Source organism: Polypterus senegalus, chromosome 12 (genome assembly GCF_016835505.1).
Source record: "Polypterus senegalus isolate Bchr_013 chromosome 12, ASM1683550v1, whole genome shotgun sequence".
NCBI classification, from domain to species: Eukaryota; Metazoa; Chordata; class Cladistia; order Polypteriformes; family Polypteridae; genus Polypterus; species Polypterus senegalus.
Window position 1 is genome coordinate 128,027,353 of NC_053165.1, and position 19,275 is coordinate 128,046,627.

Genomic DNA, 19,275 nt, shown 5'->3' on the forward strand with positions numbered 1-19,275 from the left:
ATCCCCTTGGTTTGAGACGTATGAAAAAATATGCGGTTAACGCAGAAAGACAGATCACCAATTGAAGCTTCATGAATAATGGATACTTTATTCGCCATCATGATTGTTTTGGTAAAGCCATACTCAGTGTAATCATTAGATGAACGGTAAAAAAGTAAGAGCGAGGGAAGGGTGACTTATTGAAGCACGCAGGCGAAAGCACAATAGCACGCAAGCTCGATGTAGTGCGCGTCAACTCGATCTGAATTGCGCGATCACATTCGAAAAATATATCTCTTCAAGTTCTATTTAGTTGACACAAATATCTTTGGTTGGAATGTAAGGCGAATTTACTCTTTACATTTCTATGGTGAAGAAAAATTTATGCAATGATGCCTACATTTAACTTACATTCCTACCAAAGATATTTCTGTCGACTAAATAAAAATTCCGTCTATTTAAAATTTAAATAAAACTTGAACAGATACGATAGTTCATAATATCCACGCAGACTTGCACATAAGAGCGGACGTCATCCGTTTTAACAAACAGCGGATTGCACTGATACGAAATAGCTTGCCCATTTAATTATTTAGGAATGGATAAATAAATTAAGATTTTTTACAAATAATGTTTTTCATTTTTCTTCCTTGATGGATTCTGGCATATATATATATATTTTGTCACTCATGCACGAGTAGGGGACCGCGAACAAACCTTAATATGATCGTGAAGCCATACGCCAGGAGGGAGTGACGGGGTAGTAACCTTTCTCTCTTCTCTTACAGAAAAAGACGCACCGCCGCCATGAGCCTACCTCCTTCCCGCAGTACGCTACTTCCGCCCTTCGTCTGTCCGCTACCAATGACGTCAGCAGTCCCATCATCCACCACGGCTCCTTCCCAGCTTTCCTCCACTTCCGGCCCCGCCTATATAAATACTCCTCCGACGTCATCTTTGACTGTCATCCGAATACAGCCTGTTTATGTATTTTTTGACCGGGATTTTTGTATTATTACTGTGGATAATTTTACAGTATACGGGGCTGGAAACCCCAAACCTTTATGTGTGTCTCTCATATCTCTTTTACAATATATATATATATATATATATATATATGTGTGTGTGTGTGTGTGTGTATACGTATATATGTAGATATGTATGTATATGTATATATATGTTTATATATATATGTGTGTATGTATATGTATGTGTGTATATGTAGATATGTATATATATGTGGATGTATGTGTATATATCTATAATAATAAAAGGCAAAGCCCTCACTGACTGACTGACTGACTGACTGACTGACTCATCACTAATTCTCCAACTTCCCGTGTAGGTGGAGGGCTGAAATTTGGCAGGCTTATTCATTAAAGTTAAGCAGGTTTTATTTCGAAATTCTACACGTAACGTCCGCCATGTTGAACTTTCTTATTTATGGCCCCATCTTCACGAAATTTGGTAGACGGCTTCCCTGCGCTAACCGACACCAATGTACGTTCTTATTTCGGTGTTATGACGCCACTGTCGGCCGCCATATTGAACTTTCCAACGTCACTAATTCTCCAGCTTCCCATGTAGGTAGAAGGCTGACCCCACCTTCATGAAATTTCATAGGTGGCTTCCCTGCGCTAACCAAAACCAATGTACGTACTGTCACACATGTGCGATTAGGAGGCAGTCAAAGAGCCTAAAGGTGAGTGAAACATTGCGAGATAGAGGGTTGTCACGTGGTACTTACCTGAATCTCTTTTTCTCAACAGAAAACTTGAAGAAAAATAATTCCTCCACTTCCAGGATTCCAAAATGGCCGCAACGACGTCACTTCCGGCCCACCATGATGACGTCACTTCCGGCTCCATCAATCCACCTCACTTCCGTCCCATCATGATGACGTTGTTTCCGGTTCCTGTTTTCAACGTCACTTCTTGCCAACCATTTCCTGTCCCATAATCCTTCCCTGTATAAAGTCGCCATTTTGACTCAAGAAATCTGTTCATTGTTTTGTTCTGAGACTTTGAATTGTTCTTTTCTTTAATTGTCTGGACGACAATATATGGGGACGGTCCCCAAAACTTTGTTTTGTGTTGAGTAAGATTCTTTTGAATCATCATCACAGTACTTATTTCGGCGGTATGACGCCACTATCACCCGCCATATTGAACTTTCCAACGTCACTAATTCTCCAACTTCCCGTGTAGGTAGAAGGCTGAAATTTGCCAGGCTCATTCCTTACAGCTTACTTACAAAAGTTAAGCAGGTTTCATTTCGAAATTCTATGCGTAACTGTCATAACGGTCGACAACGTCCACCATATTGAACTTTCTTATTTATGGCCCCATCTTTACGAAATTTGGTAGGCGGCTTCCCTGCGCTAACCGAATCCAATTTACGTACTTATTTCAGTGGTATGATGCCAGTGTCGGCCGCCATATTGAACTTTTCAACAGTCTTTGTTACTTATGGGCCCATCTTCAAGAAATTTGGTACGCGGGTTCCCAGCGCTAACTGAATCCTACTTACGTACTGTGGAGGATGGCCGGCCGTTTATCCCAGCCAATACCCCCAAGCCGCAAGGTGGAGCCCTCCTTGCAGTATGGAGGTCCCCAGAAGACCAGCAGGACATCTTGGACAATGCAGTTTTCATGTGCAGCCCTGCTGGATGCCGTGGGTGCCACTAGGGGATGCTGCAGGGAGGAACAATAACTATTTTCCCTACGCCCCGGAAGCACACGTGGACAAGGGGAATGACGTGCTTTCGGGGTGAAGAAAAGAACTTGTACCTGACCCGGAAGTGATTGAGAGTCACATGGACTGGGGATTGGGAACACTTCTGGGTCAGGGAATATAAAAGGACTGTGGGAGCTCCCAGACGGCGAGCTGAGCTGGGTGGAAGGGTGGCAACGCGTCTGGGAGCTGGAGGATTGTAGTATTTGTGATTATTGAGTATTTATATGAATATTGTGGAAGAGAGTGTGCTTTGTACACTGTGGCAATTGAATAAAGTCAATTTGAGGACTTTTACCTGGTGTTTGGAGTCGTGGACAGGGGTTCAAGGGAGCGAGAGCACCCCTATCTACCACAACCCTTATATAATGAAATCCTATAAAAATGGAAAAATATGCTGGCCATGAACTGCCTAAATTAAAATGGCAATACCTCAAGTTTAGAATCGAAAAGGTCTGAGGTGAAAAAAGGACAAGCCACAATAACATGAAAAGAATCTGTGGACTACACACACTGCAAGACTTGAACTGCACACTGCACATCCAGTAGTAGCATTAAATATTGTGTGTTCAGGTGTTTGTTGGTCAGAATGAGATCCGGACCACCACATGCTAAAAGCAGATCAGCAATCACCTGGTAGAGAGAAATCTGAACAGAGCCAATCCAGTTTTCTTATTATTCAGGTCTTTTATTTTTCCACTCTGAATACACTGGCACCAATATCTAAGCTTCCCTTCCCAGACTGTCCATTTCTGCTGTTTGGGTGAGAGCTGGAGAAGGTCTGCCATGACAGCATTGGTCCAAGGAAGTTCAAAGAAAGTGCCAAAAAATTCTTGGGTCTGCATATTGGGTTATTTTCATGATAGAACTAACAGCGGTATAATATTTGTCAGACGAAAATACGTTTGTCTTGCGCAGATTGACTTCATCAGTATCCTCGTTTACGAGATTTTTAAAAATTAAAACATATTTAATCGTTTCTTTACATAAACAAAAAATTAAATAAGAATAAACAATGTATTCTTTGTTTTGGGGATTAGAATTACTACCAAAAACCACACAAGGTATTTTAACATTTATTAAAGCACTTTAAAAAAAATTAATTGCAAATATTTCATCGAAATTAGCCGAACACATGAAAATCGTATGTAAGTAAAAATGATAGGATACAGCACTAGTATCATACCTTTGTTTGTTGTATCATGGATTATTCTCACCTATCTTATATTATGCAGGGAGCACAGAATTATTCCTGGTAGAAAAGGGGGGACGCGAAATACAAAAGTTTGAGAACCACTGCAGTAGATCAATCCTACTAGAAATAAATGCATGAATGAATTTCTCAGAATCCTGTTTATTTAGAAACAGCATTTTTAAACATTTAAACATTTTTTAAATGGAAGAAACATGATTTGGACAACTTTGTAATATGCTCTTTAAATTACATGCTAGAGTCAAAGATAACTCCTAGATTGTGGGCTGATTCAGTAAAATTAATGGTGATTCCAACTGAGTTAAATGATGACAGAATATTGTTATGATCAGCATCATTCCTCCAACAATTAACATCTCTGATTTATCTGTGTTTAAAGACAAGTAGTTCTGAGGCAGAGCAGACTATGAGAGACTGCTTTGGTATTACGGACTGGGATACCCTGCAGGGATCATATAGTGACAACATTGAAGAGGTTGTTGACTGCACTACTGACTACATCAACTTCAACTTTATTTCAAGTCAAATGGCCCAGTTGTGTAGCAGTCAGCTAATGCACAGATCTGCACAGAAGTAAGGACAATTATCAACTTCACATCCAAAACATCTCAAAACTTAAAAATCATTTCAGCCCTTTAGCACTCTGATCTCTATGTAAATAATCCACGCATAATTTATGTTGTTTTTTCCGATCACTGCCATAAATGTAGAACATAAAACATTTTAGTGCATAGTTGTTGTAATGTTACTTGGCAAAAAAAAACAAAAATTTTTTATTAAAAATGCAAAGTAAACTGTATATTTTAAAGTGTATGCATTGTCAGGTACATAATACTAGTAATGTTTAAATCTTAGAATCAGTTCTTTTTGCATTGATCTTCTTTTATTTATTTGACATCTTTAGAAAACGTGTAGTAGATGTAAGTCTTCCTTTTTGTTTTGTGTTATTTTAGCTTATTAAGGTTCCATATGTACAGTAACAGATTCCCAATTCTGTCCATTATGAGATTTAATCAGTTACTTATGATACACAATCACATTCTCTTATTGTGTTTCAGAATCAGAAACAAATAAAACACCCAAGTGAACACAAACAAAAGTTTGTCTTAAAATGTTTGTAACATCTTCTTTTTCTTCTTCTTTTCTCAAGGCAAGAGATACATACATACATACATACATACATACATACATACATACGACAACAACACTCATCACTCACAACAGTGACAAAACAATTACATTGACAATCATGTTACGTTATTTTCAAAATGTTTCCTTTTCTTTTTCATTGCTTCTTTAACACACTACTTCTCCGCTGCGAAGCACGGGTATTTTGCTAGTCTTTAATAAAGTTTTTGTCCTTCCAAGGTGACCACCTAAAGGATTGTCATGGTAATGCTTCAGAAAGTCGGGGACGAGATCTTCCGGGACCACAAGTTGATGTTGCAGACCCCCAAGGGCGGATGGAATAGTCCTGTACAAGACCCCCTGGAGGTCCACAAAGTGTACCCGGTCAGTACGCTGTTGCCCCAGTCCTTCCCTGATGTTCTGGCAGAATGGACTGGTGGCTTGTGCTTGGGCCAGATCTTCAAGGCTCCTTGGCAGAGGGAGGATCATCTTTTTTACCTCTGCCAAACACACCATCCCCGACGGCTCCGATACCCTAGACAGCGCATCCGGCACAATGTTACCACAGCCCTTCCGATAGGTCACCCTGAATGTAAAATTCTGGAGGCGGAGGACCCACATGGTCAGGCGGGAGGAGGTCTTCGGGTGATTAAACACCCAGGTCAGAGCGTGATGGTCAGTGTACACTTCGAATTCAACCCCCTCCAGATAGTGTCTCCATTTTTCCACAGCCCACACGACAGCCAAGCACTCCTTTTCAGCTGTCGAGTAGTTCAGCTCAGCGCCGCGCAAAACTCGTGAGGCGTACGCGATGACATGTTCAGCCTGGTTAATTCTCTGAGTGAGCACGCGCGAGCCCCAGGTTGCTGGCATCAGTTTGTACCTGGAAGGTGAGCTGTGGATCTGGTTGGGCCAGAACGGGTGGCTCTTGAAGGTGGCTCTTTAGTCGCTCGACCGCGTCCTGGCATTCTGTGGTCCACTCCCACGGGACATCTTTTTTTCTAAGTTGGTTCAAGGGAGCCGCTATATCTGCCATCCTGGGAATAAACTTATGGTACCACCCCACTAACCCAAGAAAACGTTGCAACGACTTCAAATCTGTGGGCGTGGGGTACTCCCGGATGGCCAAGGTCTTCTCGGGGTCTACAGCGACCCCCTCTGATGAAAGAATGTGCCTGAGGAAGCGTATGTGGGGTTGAATGAAGGTACACTTCTTCGTGTTCAGCGTAAGGTGCGCTTGATGAAACCGCTGGAAGATGGTGTCTAAATCCCGGAGATGTTGATTTATAGAAGGGGAGTAAATGATGACGTTGTCGATATACACGAAGCAGATCTTGCCTATCAACCCCCTCAGAACCTGCTCCATGAGCCACTGGAAAGTGGCCCCAGCATTTTTAAGCCCAAAAGGCATGACATTGAACTGGAACAGGCCTTCAGGGGTGATGACTGCCGTCTTCTTCTTACTCCCCTCGTCCATCGGCACCTGCCAATAGCCACTGCGGAGATCTAATGTGCTAAACACTGCAGCTCCATGCAGTGACTCCAGGATTTCATGAACCAGGGGCATGGGATATGCGTCCAGGCTCGTTAACCCCCCTGTAGTCCACACAGAAACGATAGGAATTATCCGGCTTCTTCACGAGGACCACAGGGGACGCCCAGGAGGAGGAAGATGGTTCTATTATTCCCTCGGCGAGCATCCGATCGAGGTGTTCTTTAATGACGCCCCTCTTCAGTGGAGAAACTCGGTAAGCTCGGTGCCTTATAGGGACTTCGTCCAAGGTGTGGACCATGTGGGTCACCCCACGGGCAACTCCTAACTTCTCCGTCCACACCTCGGCCCACTTCTTCAGCACCGGCCTCACCTCTTCAGGTTGTCCCTCCACTGGGGCTGCCGCCAAGGTGCTTGCGCCGCTCCTCTCTGCCGCGTAAAACACGATAAATTCAGAGCCCAAATCTTCTTTGGATTTGTACATGAATTCGCATATCCCTTCCCCCGGTACCGTATACCCCCTGGGACTGAGATGGATGGTCATCCTCATGGTGGCAAAAGAATCCAGCCCAAGGAGTAACGGAACTGACAGGTGCTGGTCCTCCAGGACATATGTATCCATATCCCAGGTGGTGGCGAGTACACTGTACCTCAAGGGGACTCTGCCCAGGGCCTTGTGTTCACTCCCATCCACCAATACAAATCTGACGGACGGGGCAGATGTTAATTTGTCTGTCGGTCAACTAATCTTCTCCCACATACTTGAGCGGATTAAGGTGTGATGGCTCCCTGTATCCACCACCGCATCCATCTGCCACCCCCGCAGCTTCACTGGGACGATCAGGAGGGACATACTCGCTTGCATGATGGCGAGATCGGCTTCCGACCGGCAAGGTTTGGCTCGCTGGGGTTTTAGGGGCTGGGTTTCTCGTGTACTGGCCTGTACCTTGTGCCAGTACGTTTGAGTTTCCCCAGTCCCGTTCCACTTGCGAGCCTACCCTCACCAGGTCTTCCACCGACCCCACCACCCCCCTGAGACTCCCAGCTAACCGCGGGTTACAGGCATTAAGGATGCGGCGGACCACCTCTTCTTCAGTCATAACCGGCCGCCACTTCAAACACAAAGCCCGATACTCATAGGCGAAGTCCCGGATGGTTTGTGAAGGCAGTTGCACCATGGATCGCAGCTTGTCCTCCAGTTCGGTTTTATAGTCATCCGGAAGAAAAGCCGCGAGGAAAGATCGACGAAAGGATCCCCAGTCGACAATGTTCTTCTTGGCCGTCAGCCACCAGCTCTGCACCGGTCCCGAGAGGGATGTCCCTATCACCCCCATCAGCTCTTCTGGGGTTAAAGGGTTAACGGCCATGTACGCCTCCCCTTCCTCCACAAAGTTCAGGACATCATCGACGTTATATGGAGCCCCTAACTTGGGAAAGGAAAGGCACACCCCAGGAACAGAGGGCCGATTGATGTATGCACTCCCCCCCCGAGACACGTACGGCGTTGATTGGTAGGGTGACGGAAGTATCTTCTGGAGACTCCTTCGGACCTCCCCCGAAGAGATTCTTGCCAGTGTTGATCCCGCCTCTGGAGGCACAACACAATTTCCCGTCCCAGGAGTTGAACTTGCTCGTTGATGTATTCTTTTATCTCTTCCTGGGAGCTGCTGATGCGAGCCCGCAAGGCTTCTTCGCGCCCGAGTGTACTTTCGGCAACCTCGCAGATCTTCTCCTCCAGCCGGGTTATTTGTTGCGCCAGATCCTCCCACAGAGGCGAGACATCTTCCAGGCCTTCCTCCTCAGATCCATGGTGATCTTCGAGGTACAGCGACTGCAAAGAATCCACCACCTCTCGCACTGCTGAACACGCTCTGACCGTGACGTGCCGTGCCCCGGCTACTCCATCATCACACCGAGGCGAAGCAATGGTGTCGTCCTGCTCAGCACGCCCTAAAGACATGATAATTTGGGGAACGTTTAAAGGCAGACAGTGATCGAATTAAATAAAGATTCCTCAGAAAGGGCACCACTTATGTAACGGCCGACCCCTTATTCCCAGCCGGCAGCTACACCTCCAAGACCTGTGGCCTGGATAATTTACTGAGAAGCCTTTCCTGTCAAGCCGTACTCCTACACAAATAAACTTTTCCCACAATCGACGGTTTGTAATGCAAAGACACAATAGGCAGAATGTAAAATTAAACAGGAATAAATGTATTAAATGAGACAAGACACGCCACAAGACAAATGCACACCCAAATATTCCTCCACCCCAACAATCCCAAAGCAACACCGAAAATATATATATACAAATCCCCTCCCTTGTCCACGTAACATATAACACACACCACACAAACGACAAATGACTAGCAAACAGAATGATTGTGAACTTGAGTCCGATACGTGAGTAAATGTCCTGAATACGGATACTGATTAGCGGCAATTGTAGCGTTTGTATTTCCCGGCGTTTGGAACAACCTCACCGTGATTCCTCGGCGTGTGGCGAATGATGATTCGACCCCGGGGTCTTCAGCAGCAAGCAGGTTGAAAGGCAGTCGGATGAATGAAAAACAAACTGGATCAAAGCGCAATGAAAATGAATCGGCAGGCAGGTTGTAGTTGTGAATGCGAAATTGGTTCTCCTCTTTCTCTCTCTCTCTCTCTCTCGTGCTAGTTCCCCCTTTCGTCTCCTCCTCTTCTCCTTAAATAGTCCGTGACGGCAGTAATTGATTGATTGATATACAGGTGCTTTCCAGATTAGTGGTTGTGAACTCCTCCCATCATCCGTCCTCCTTTACGGGGACAACATTAACTGCTACACATACACACAGTCAATGGGACAATGAAACGAGACACACACAGAACTGACATTTAAACACTAACTATGTGGCACCGCTACATTGCTGTGCGTAGAACTCGCACTATAACATGGTGTAAGCACAAAAGCCGAAATGTGCTTACGCACAGAAAAATCCAGATGCAGGAATCTGTGCGTACTCCAACTTCCACGTTCTTCCGCTACATAAATCCCGATCAGCGGAAAACTACGCTCATGCGCGCTTTATGTAACGCCCCAACTCCTCCCAGAATTACGCCTCTTTGAATATGCAAAAAAATATAAATCGCCCTTAAGTGCAGCCTTCTGTGAAGAGACAATGGGAAAAGCACGGGGGAAATATAAGAATTTCAGCGAATACCAAGTTGAGGCAAAGGAAAAACATACAATTTGTTCAAATAAACCGTGGTATAATCAACAAAAGGAAGTTGATCGAGTGATATAGCGTGTTGGAGAAACATGAAAGCTCACATCCACAAAATCGCACAGTGCCGGAAAAAAAAAGAAGTCACATATCAAAGTCGCCGTGAAAAGCCGAGTTGTAGCCCACTGTCTGAGTGTCATATGAAAGCTTATTAGGGTACAGAAATTTCAACTTCAATCTCGACATTTCCACTTTAATCACGTAGTTTATTTTGTCATTAAAGTAGAACATCATAAACTTCATCTTAAAATCATTTACTTAACCAGTTTCTCAAATCACATCGTAATTAAAGTAGCACGTTAAATGCTTTATTTTCTATTTGATCTTCTATGTGATCTATGTGTGTGAATCACTACTTGCTTCTTAAACCGGCTCTCTTCCGCCGACTGTACACAGAATCCATTACATTCGTGATATTACAGCTCTCTGAATAACTAAAATACTGAGATGTATACGTGATATCATTAAGAGTTAAAGCACGTTATTAAACATGGGTTTTACAGCGCAGCGATTGTGCACGACCATCAATGAAGTTATTTATTGCAGCAGTATCAGGGGCGGCTCTAGGTTTGTGGTGGCACTGGGCAGAAAAAGAATCGGTGGCTCCTTAGCCCGCCAATGTCAGTGAGGTAGCTTATGCACCGCTGATGGCCACGTCCGTTGTAGACACTAGTCGCCTCGTGCTCATGACACAAGCATTTAACTTTTGTCGAAATTTGCCGCTGCATTTTTAGCTGTGTCGTTATTTTCTCTTTCTGTTTTATATTCAATATATATTGGCGTGGCCGCCGTTCTTGCTTTTCTTTCTCCAAGTAACCGATTGCCACACAATCAGCTTTGTAATAGATGTTAAGCCATCTGTAAACTTAGAGCGCTGATTCTTTAAAAAGTTTAAGGAACATTGAAATATCTTTGTAGTACATGTTTAATTATTCTATCCTTCACGCCAGTCCCAGTGAAGAATATAGATTATTTAAATGAAGTTAAAGTTTTACTTGTATAATATAATAAACATATTTTGCTGCATTTCATCTTAAAAATGATATTGTCATCATATGTAAATACACGCTTTATTAAGTGGCTCAGGTTGTGTAATATTATAACTGTAGTACAAGTTTACAGTGAGGTGATTGTACTTATAAGTACAAACAGATCTACAAGGAGCAATTGATTGCGTTTAAAGTTCTTGGGATGAAACTGTTTCTGAACCGCGAGGTCCGTACACGAAAGGCTTTAAAACGTTTTGCCATGGCTGAGGTAGCGTGTGCCTGATGCTGTATACTGATCATTCTCTTTCCGATCAGCTGCTGCTGTGATTCACACTCAGATACAGTGATATAAATACTCCGAGTGGTGCAGTGAGAGTAATATGGAAAAAGATGATCCGCTGTGGCAACTCCTAACGGGAACAGCTGAAAGAAGAAGGTGCAGTGAGAGTAACAACGCTAAAGCAGTTATGGTATTTGGAATACTATGGCTGTTCCCTGGACCATTATATTATTATAAGTTAATTACAATCAGATGCATTACACTAATAAACAATATGCGGTTAGTTTCAGTGTATTTATAAAGCCGCGTCAGGAAAATAATGAGTAACTACACAGGAAGAGTAGCACTGCTTTGACGCTGGGTGCCGCCAGTGTGCAAAACCGAGCGGAGAACTTGCGTACGACAAGGCATGAGGTACCGTGGAAAAGTGCGTGGCTTTACGCCAAGTGTAGGTTTTATACATCGCGATTTGAACGTGGAAAAGTTCTTACGCAACATTTCTGTGCGTACGCACCGTTTATACATGAGGCCCCAGGACCAGATAATATTTATCCTCGAGTTCTTAAGGAGGCTAGAAAGTACAGATATAAACTCTTGACATATATTTTTAGGAAGTCACTGCACACTGGAGAGATTCTGAAGGACTGGAAAATGACAAATTTTGTCCCATTATATAAAAAGGGTGACAAGGCAGATCCAAGCAACAATAGACCAGTAAGCTTAACATGCATCACAGGAAAATTAATGGAAAGAATTATTATGGATAAGATTGAGCAACACCTGGCAAGGACAGGAGTTATTAGGAATAGTCAGCATGGGTTCAGAAGAGGGAGGACGTGTTTTACTAACATGCTGGAATTCTATGAATAGGCAACAAAGAATTAACTTTGTTAAGATGAATATCCTTTCTAAGCTTTATCGAGGATGCCAGGGGCCACGACCCGACCGGGACGACTTGAAAGACCGGAAGTGGGCGTGTGCCCATCTGGGATCACGTGGGGGCCACCTTCCTGGTTGCTTTGGGGGCCACGGGTTCAGGGCATGGAAGCCCCACCCTGTAGGGGCCCGTGGTCACCGCCAGGAGGCGCCCCAATGCCTTGGGGACTTGTCACCTCAGCACTTCCGCCACACCAGGAAGTTCTTGGGGGAAGAATTAGACGGACACCCGGAGAGCTGCTGGGAGAACAGCCGGCACTTCCCCCACGCTGGGGCGTGGCCAAGAGGGGAATGCCGGGAACCACCTGGAGCTCGTCCGGGAGTGTATAAAAGGGGCCGTCTCCCTTCATTCAGGGCTGGAGTCGGGTGGAAGAAGGATGAGGCAAGAGAGGAGAGTGGAGGTGGTCCGAGAAGAAGGCATTTGTGTGGCCAGGACTGTGTGTTGGGGTTTGGACTGGGTCTGAGTGACCATAACTATTGTAAATAATTGTACATAATAAACGTAACAACATGTCCGCCTGTCTGTGTCCGGGTCGGCTCCACAGCTTCTATTTCTATTTCAAAGTATTCCAATATACATCAACACATCTTTTTTTAAGAAGTTAGAGTCAATCATAACTTAATTTATTTGGAACTCAAAACATCCACATGTCCAAAAGGCGACCTTACAAACTCGTTAAGTAGGTGGTGGCATGGCTTTACCTATCTTTCAGTTTTATTACTGGGAGGCAAATATACAAGCTATAAAAACCTGGACATTGACACAAACAGATGAACATACACAGGCCTGGTCTGCAATAGAAATAAAATCCTTCTCTATATTCTTTGCTTTGTACCCCAGTAAATACAAGCTATCGCCAATATACTGTACTAATAACCCAATTGTGATTCATTCACTCAGAATATGGAACCAATGCAGGAAGTGCTTTAAGACAGAGAAGCTTTTATCTGTGGCATCTCTGCATGATAACCACCTTTTCCCACGCTCTCAAATGTACGCAGCTTTCAATGTCTGAAAAACATGTGGGATTAAATCACTTAGATATTTGTACATAGACTACGTTTTTACATCCTATGAACAATTACACTCCAAATTTAACCTTCCAGCAACACATTTCTTTCACTACCTACAAATTAGAAACTTTGTTAAACAAAACCTGCCCAACTTTCCTCACCTCCCACCTATTTATACAAATCAATACAATTTATTTTTGTATAGCCTTAAATCACACAAGAAGTGTCGCAATGGGCATTAACAGGCTCTGCCTTTTGACGGCCCCCCATCCTTGACTCCCTAAGAAGTCAAGGAAAAACTCCCAAAAAAACCTCGAAGGGAAAAAATGGAAGAAACCTTGGGAAAGGCAGTTCAAAAAGAGACCTCTTTCCAGGTAGGTTGGGCGTGCATTGTGTGTCAAAAAGAAGGGGGTCAATACAATACAATACACAGAAGAGTACACAAGTAATCCTTAATCCAATATAATAGTAAAATAAAAATATTACAAGTCCAGAGCAGAATTTAACAGTAGATGATATCACATAATATGATTTGGATTTGTTCAGAGTCCTGGAGACCTCAGCCATCAAGCTGCCTCCCCCTATAGGGCATTCCACAGCTGAGACACCGCTGGGCCAGCCAATTCGATGAAAGGACCCCTATTTTCCATGATTCCTGCGATCCTCCATCAGTGATGACTTTACCTTAGGGAGGCAAAACAACTTGGCAGGTGGGCCGTGGCACCAAGTGCCATATTTGTGTACTGAGAAGAGAAACAGAATAGGTGAGGGTTAGTATCCAATTATAACTATCATGTTACTTATGTTTTAGTGCTAATGACTAACAACAGAGATGCAGTCTGTACAGTTAATCAGCCGCTCTAGTCAGGATATGATAAACTGAAGTAGTGAGTCTTCAGTCGGGATTTAAAGCTGAGACCGAAAGGGCATCTCTTATGGAAGCAGGAAGACCATTCCACAGTTTAGGGGCCCTGTAACTAAAAGCTCGACCTCTCACTGTTATTTTATTAATCCTTGGAATCCTAAGCAGACCGGCATCTTGAGATCTTAATGTGGTAATGTAATCTGGGTTGTAAGTCATGATAAGTTCAGACAAGTAAGCCAGACCTTGGCCATTTAATGTTTTATATGTTAAAAGGAGGATTTTGAAATCTGCCCTAAACTTAACTGGGAGCCAGTGTAAAGATTTAAGAACTGGAGTTATGTGTTCTTGTAATTCTTTGGATGAACTGGATGCTGTACAAAGAACAGTTTGAGCATCCAGTGAACACTGCTTTGCAGTAGTCAATCCTACTAGAAATAAACACATGAATTAATGTCTTAGAATCCCGCTTAATAAGAAAACACCTTAATTTCCCAACATTTTTAAGATGGAAGAAACATGATTTGGACAACTTTGTAATGTGCGTTTTAAATGACATGCTAGAGTCAAAGATAATTCCTAGATTGTGAGTTGATTCAGTAAAATTAATGGTGATTCTAAACAAGTTAAATGATGACAAAATATTGTTGTGATTAGCATTATCCTCTCCAATAATTAACATCTGTTTTTTTAATGCATTAACAAAACTAATTAAAGACACCATTGGAGAAAGCTCATTTGGTCCAAAAGAAAGGCATAACTGGGTGTCATCTGCATGTTTCCTAATGATAGATCCCAGTGGAAGCATGTAAAGTGAAAACAGTAAAGGTCTCAGTACTGAGCCCTATGGGACACCATATCTCACTTTTGTGTATAATGATGTAGTACTGTCAGCACATTTCTGTTCATATTGGAATCGATTTGATATATAAGAACTAAACCAGGCAAGGACAGTACCTGTGAGCCTAACCTCATTTTCTAGCCTGTGTAGTTAAATAGAATGGTCAATGGTGTCAAATGCTGCACTTAAGTCTAACAACATAATTACAGTGAAGTTTCCCTCATCGAAGGATATCCGAATGTCATTTCCAACCCACATTAGTGCCATTTCTGTACTATGACCAGTGCGGAAACCAGACTGGAATTTCTCATATAAATTGTAATGTGTAAGGTGTGACTAAAGCTGATTGGCGACTACTTTTTCAAGTATTTTAGAGAGAAAGGGTAAATTTGAAATGGGTCTATAATTATTAAGAATATGTGGGTCTAGGTTTGACTTTTTAAGTAATAATTTAATGACTGACATTTTTAGTGCATCAGGTATTGTGCCATGCAATAATGAAATATTGATAATGTTTAGAATAGGTGCTGCAAGAACATCCATCCATCCATCCATCCTCTTCCACTTATCTGGGGTCGGGTCGCAGGGGTAGCAGCTTAAGCAGAGAGGCCCAGACTTCCCTCTCCCCAGCCACTTCTTCCAGCTCTTCCGGGAGAATCCCAAGGCGTTCCCAGGCCAGCCGGGAGACATAGTCCCTCCAGCGTGTCCTGGGTCTTCTCTGGGGCCTCCTCCCGGTTGGACGTGCCCGGAACACCTCACCAGGGAGGCGTCCAGGAGGCATCCTGATCAGATGCCCGAGCCACCTCATCTGACTCCTCTCGATGCAAGAACATCCATTGTACTTTTTACTAGTTTTGTTGGCACTGGATCTAGGGAACAAGTAGTGGTCTTCATTTTAGAAATTAAGTTACAGGATTAAAGTTTCTAAAGTGTTGAATGCAATGTGAGGCAGGGTCTGCTAAGTTAGCATGTGGTTTGCACTGTGATGCTGAGATCTGGGATCTTATATTTTTTATTTTCTCATTGAAGAAGTTCAAGAAGTCTGTACTACTAATATCTGTTACTATTTTGCACTGTAGATCTGAATTTCCATTTGTTAATTTAGCAACTGTTCTAAACTGTACCCTGAAGATTTTTTTTATTGGTATCTATTATTGTAGAATAGTATTCTGAGTGAGCTTTAAAGAGAGCTTTTTTATATTTATTAACACTCTCTGCCCATGCAATTTGAAAGACATTCAGCTTTGTTGTTCTCCATCTGTGCTCCAGTTTTCGACACTCTAATTTAAGAGCTTGACCTTTCTTATTAAACCAGGGAGAGTTTCTATGTGCTTTGATCCCTTTTGTTTTAAGGAGAGTAACTGCGTCCAGAGCATCTCTCAAGGTCACATTAAAATGTGATGTTAGCTGATCTAAATTGTTTTCTACGTTTACATTTGATGTTAACTGATCTAAATGGTTTTCCACAATTACACTTGACTTACTCAAAGTATCTATAAATTCTGAAGCAGAATTACAATCTAGATATTGCACTGTCTTTGTTTTAAACTGTGAGTGCGTTGGCAATGGCAGGACTAAATCAAATGTAATTAAGAGGTGATCGGAAATAACTTCATTTAATGGAGTAATATTTACATTTTGAAGTTCAGCTTTGTAAGTTATAATTAAATCTAATGTGTGGTTTTGATTATGAGTTGGACCTTCCTACTGATCCTACTGAATTTAACAAATAAGTAAAACATCTGCTGAAAGTGTCAGTTTCCACATCAATGTGTACACAACGTGATCATAATTTATAGTAAAATCATATAAAAGGTTGCTGAATTCAGTTATGAAAAATGAATATGGCCCTGGTGGTCTGTAGACTAGAACTACAATTGTGTTGAAATCTGTTTTAATATTTAAAATGAATGCCTCAAAGGATATGTAGTCACCTGCTTTGGGGTCGTTTTTATTTTTTTCTTTTATAACTCTTGCATGGGAAAAAAGAAGTGGATGTCCATCTGTTAATGTACACCATCATGTACATTCACCGGGATTTGTGATTTGTGCCAACAATTTAATTGAAAAAATAATGCTATATTAACTTTCCTTCACTCAGCACACCACTTAACCGCTAGCTTCCCCTGTGGACTGACAGACAAACCTTGCCACCAATCAGTTTTCTTTAGTTTTGCCAAGGTACCTACTCTTTAAATACACTTTTGCTTGTTGTCACCCCTCTGATTGTAAGCGTGTCATCTCTAATTTTGCGTGGCACCACATTTAATTTTGCGTGTCACCTTAAGTGTGTGCATTACTTTGTTTAATTTTTTTATTGTGCGCGTCACACCTTTAAATTTTTTGTCACTTGCCCTTCGGGGCCACCATAGAATTCTATGCACGAGCCGTAGAATTATACATGAGGCCCCACGTTATCTATTTGTAACATTTTTGTTTTCTTTATTTTTCTTCAAAAATTATTTTAAAAGCATTTGTCTTTGTTTTTATCAACAAAATTAACACTGATGTGGAGGTGCTGATCCTCATCCCTGCCTCTTTATACTCTGTTACAAACCATCCCAATGTGTGTTGCAGTTCACTGCCCGATGAAGCCAGCAGGATCACATCCTTTGCAAAAAAGCAGTGATGCAATTCTAAGGCCACTGAAGTGGATCCCTTTTCCAGCTGCACCTTGGTATCCTGTCCATGAAAATCACAAACAGAAATGGGGACAAAGCACAGCCCTGGCAGAATCCCTCACCCATTGGAAACGAAGCTGTTTTTTTGAATATGTGTGCTGTTGTTTTGAATATGTGGACACAGCTCTCACTGTGATCATACAAGGGCCAAACATTCCTTATTAGGGACCTCAGAACCCCATACTCTCCCAGCACACTCCACAGAATCCCTCAAAGAACACGACAAACACCTTCTCTAACTCCATGAAACACATGTAGACCAACTGGCTCTACTCCCATGGCCCCACCAGAATCCTTTCGAGTTTAAAGAGCTGGTCCACTGTTTCACGGGCTGATGGAATCCACATTGCTTCTCCTGGACTGAGGTTCCATTACTGGGCAGAGTCTCTTTTCTATTACCCTGGCATAAGCTTTGCTAGGAAGGCTGAGAACTGTGAACATTAAAATAGAAAAACGGAATACCATTTATCTGCTTTCTGGCTTTAATCAGTTTACACTGAGGTTTGTTTCTTTTATCTCTTCCTAAAAAGTAGGTCACTCACAGTTTTACCAGAGCACTTTAAACTTCCAAACCACACTGTGATTGTTGCTTTGCAGAGAAGAATTGACATAAGTGTTACTGACCTACATTTTGGTTATTTGCACAATATGAGTCGGTGCACCTAGGGAAAACAAACAGTGGGTTTACTGATGCTAAAACAGGATATCAGCAGCAACAACAACAACAACAACATTTAATTATATAACACATTTTCATACAAATTACAGAGGGATCACACTCCTCAGCCTCCCTGGAAAAGTCTATTTGGGGGTTCTGGAGAGGAGGGTCCTTCAGATAGTCAAACCTCGGATTCAGGAGGAACAGTGTGGTTTTCGTCCTGGTCGCGGAACAGTGGACCAGCTCTACACCCTTAGCAGAATCCTGGAGGGTGCATGGGAGTTTGCCCAACCAGTCTCAATGTGTTATCTGGACTTGGAAAAGGCGTTCGACCGTGTCCCTCTGGGAATCCTGTGGGGGGTGCTCCTGGAGTATGGGGTACCAGACCCCCTGATAGGAGCTGTTCGGTCCCTGTAGAACCGGTGTCAGAGTTTGGTCTGCATTGCGGGCAGTAAGTCGAGCTCGTTTCCAGTGAGAGATGGACTCCACCAGGGCTGCCCTTTGTCATCGATTCTGTTCATAACTTTTATGGACAGAATTTCTAGGCGCAGCCAGGGTGTTGAAGGGGTCCGGTTTGGTGGACTCAGGATTGGGTCACTGCTTTTTGCAGATGATGTTGTCCTGTTTGCTTCATCAGGCTGTGATCTTCAGCTCTCTCTGGATTGGTTTGCAGCTGAGTGTGAAGCGGCTGGGATGAGAATCAGCACTTCCAAGTCCAAGACCATGGTCCTCAGCCGGAAAAGGGTGGAGCGCCCTCTTAGGGTTGGGGGAGAGATCCTGCCCCAAGTGGAGGAGTTCAAGTATCTTGGGGTCTTGTTCACGAGTGAGGGAAGAATGGACTATGAGATCGACAGGCGGATCGGTGCGGCATCCGCAGTAATGTGGGCTCTGCATCGGTCTGTCGTGGTGAAAAAAGAGCTGAGCTGTAAGGCAAAGCTCTCAATTTACCAGTCGATCTACATTCCTACCCTCACCTATGGTCATGAGTTAAGGGTAGTGACCAAAAGAACGAGATTGCGAATACAAGCGGCTGAAATGAGTTTCCTCCGCAGAGTGTCTGGGCTTTCCCTTAAAGATAGGGTAAGAAGCTCAGTTATCCGGGAGGGGCTCAGAGTAGAGCCGCTACTCCTCTGCATTGAGAGGAGTCAGATGAGGTGGCTCGGGCATCTGATCAGGATGCCTCCTGGACGCCTCCCTGGTGAGGTGTTC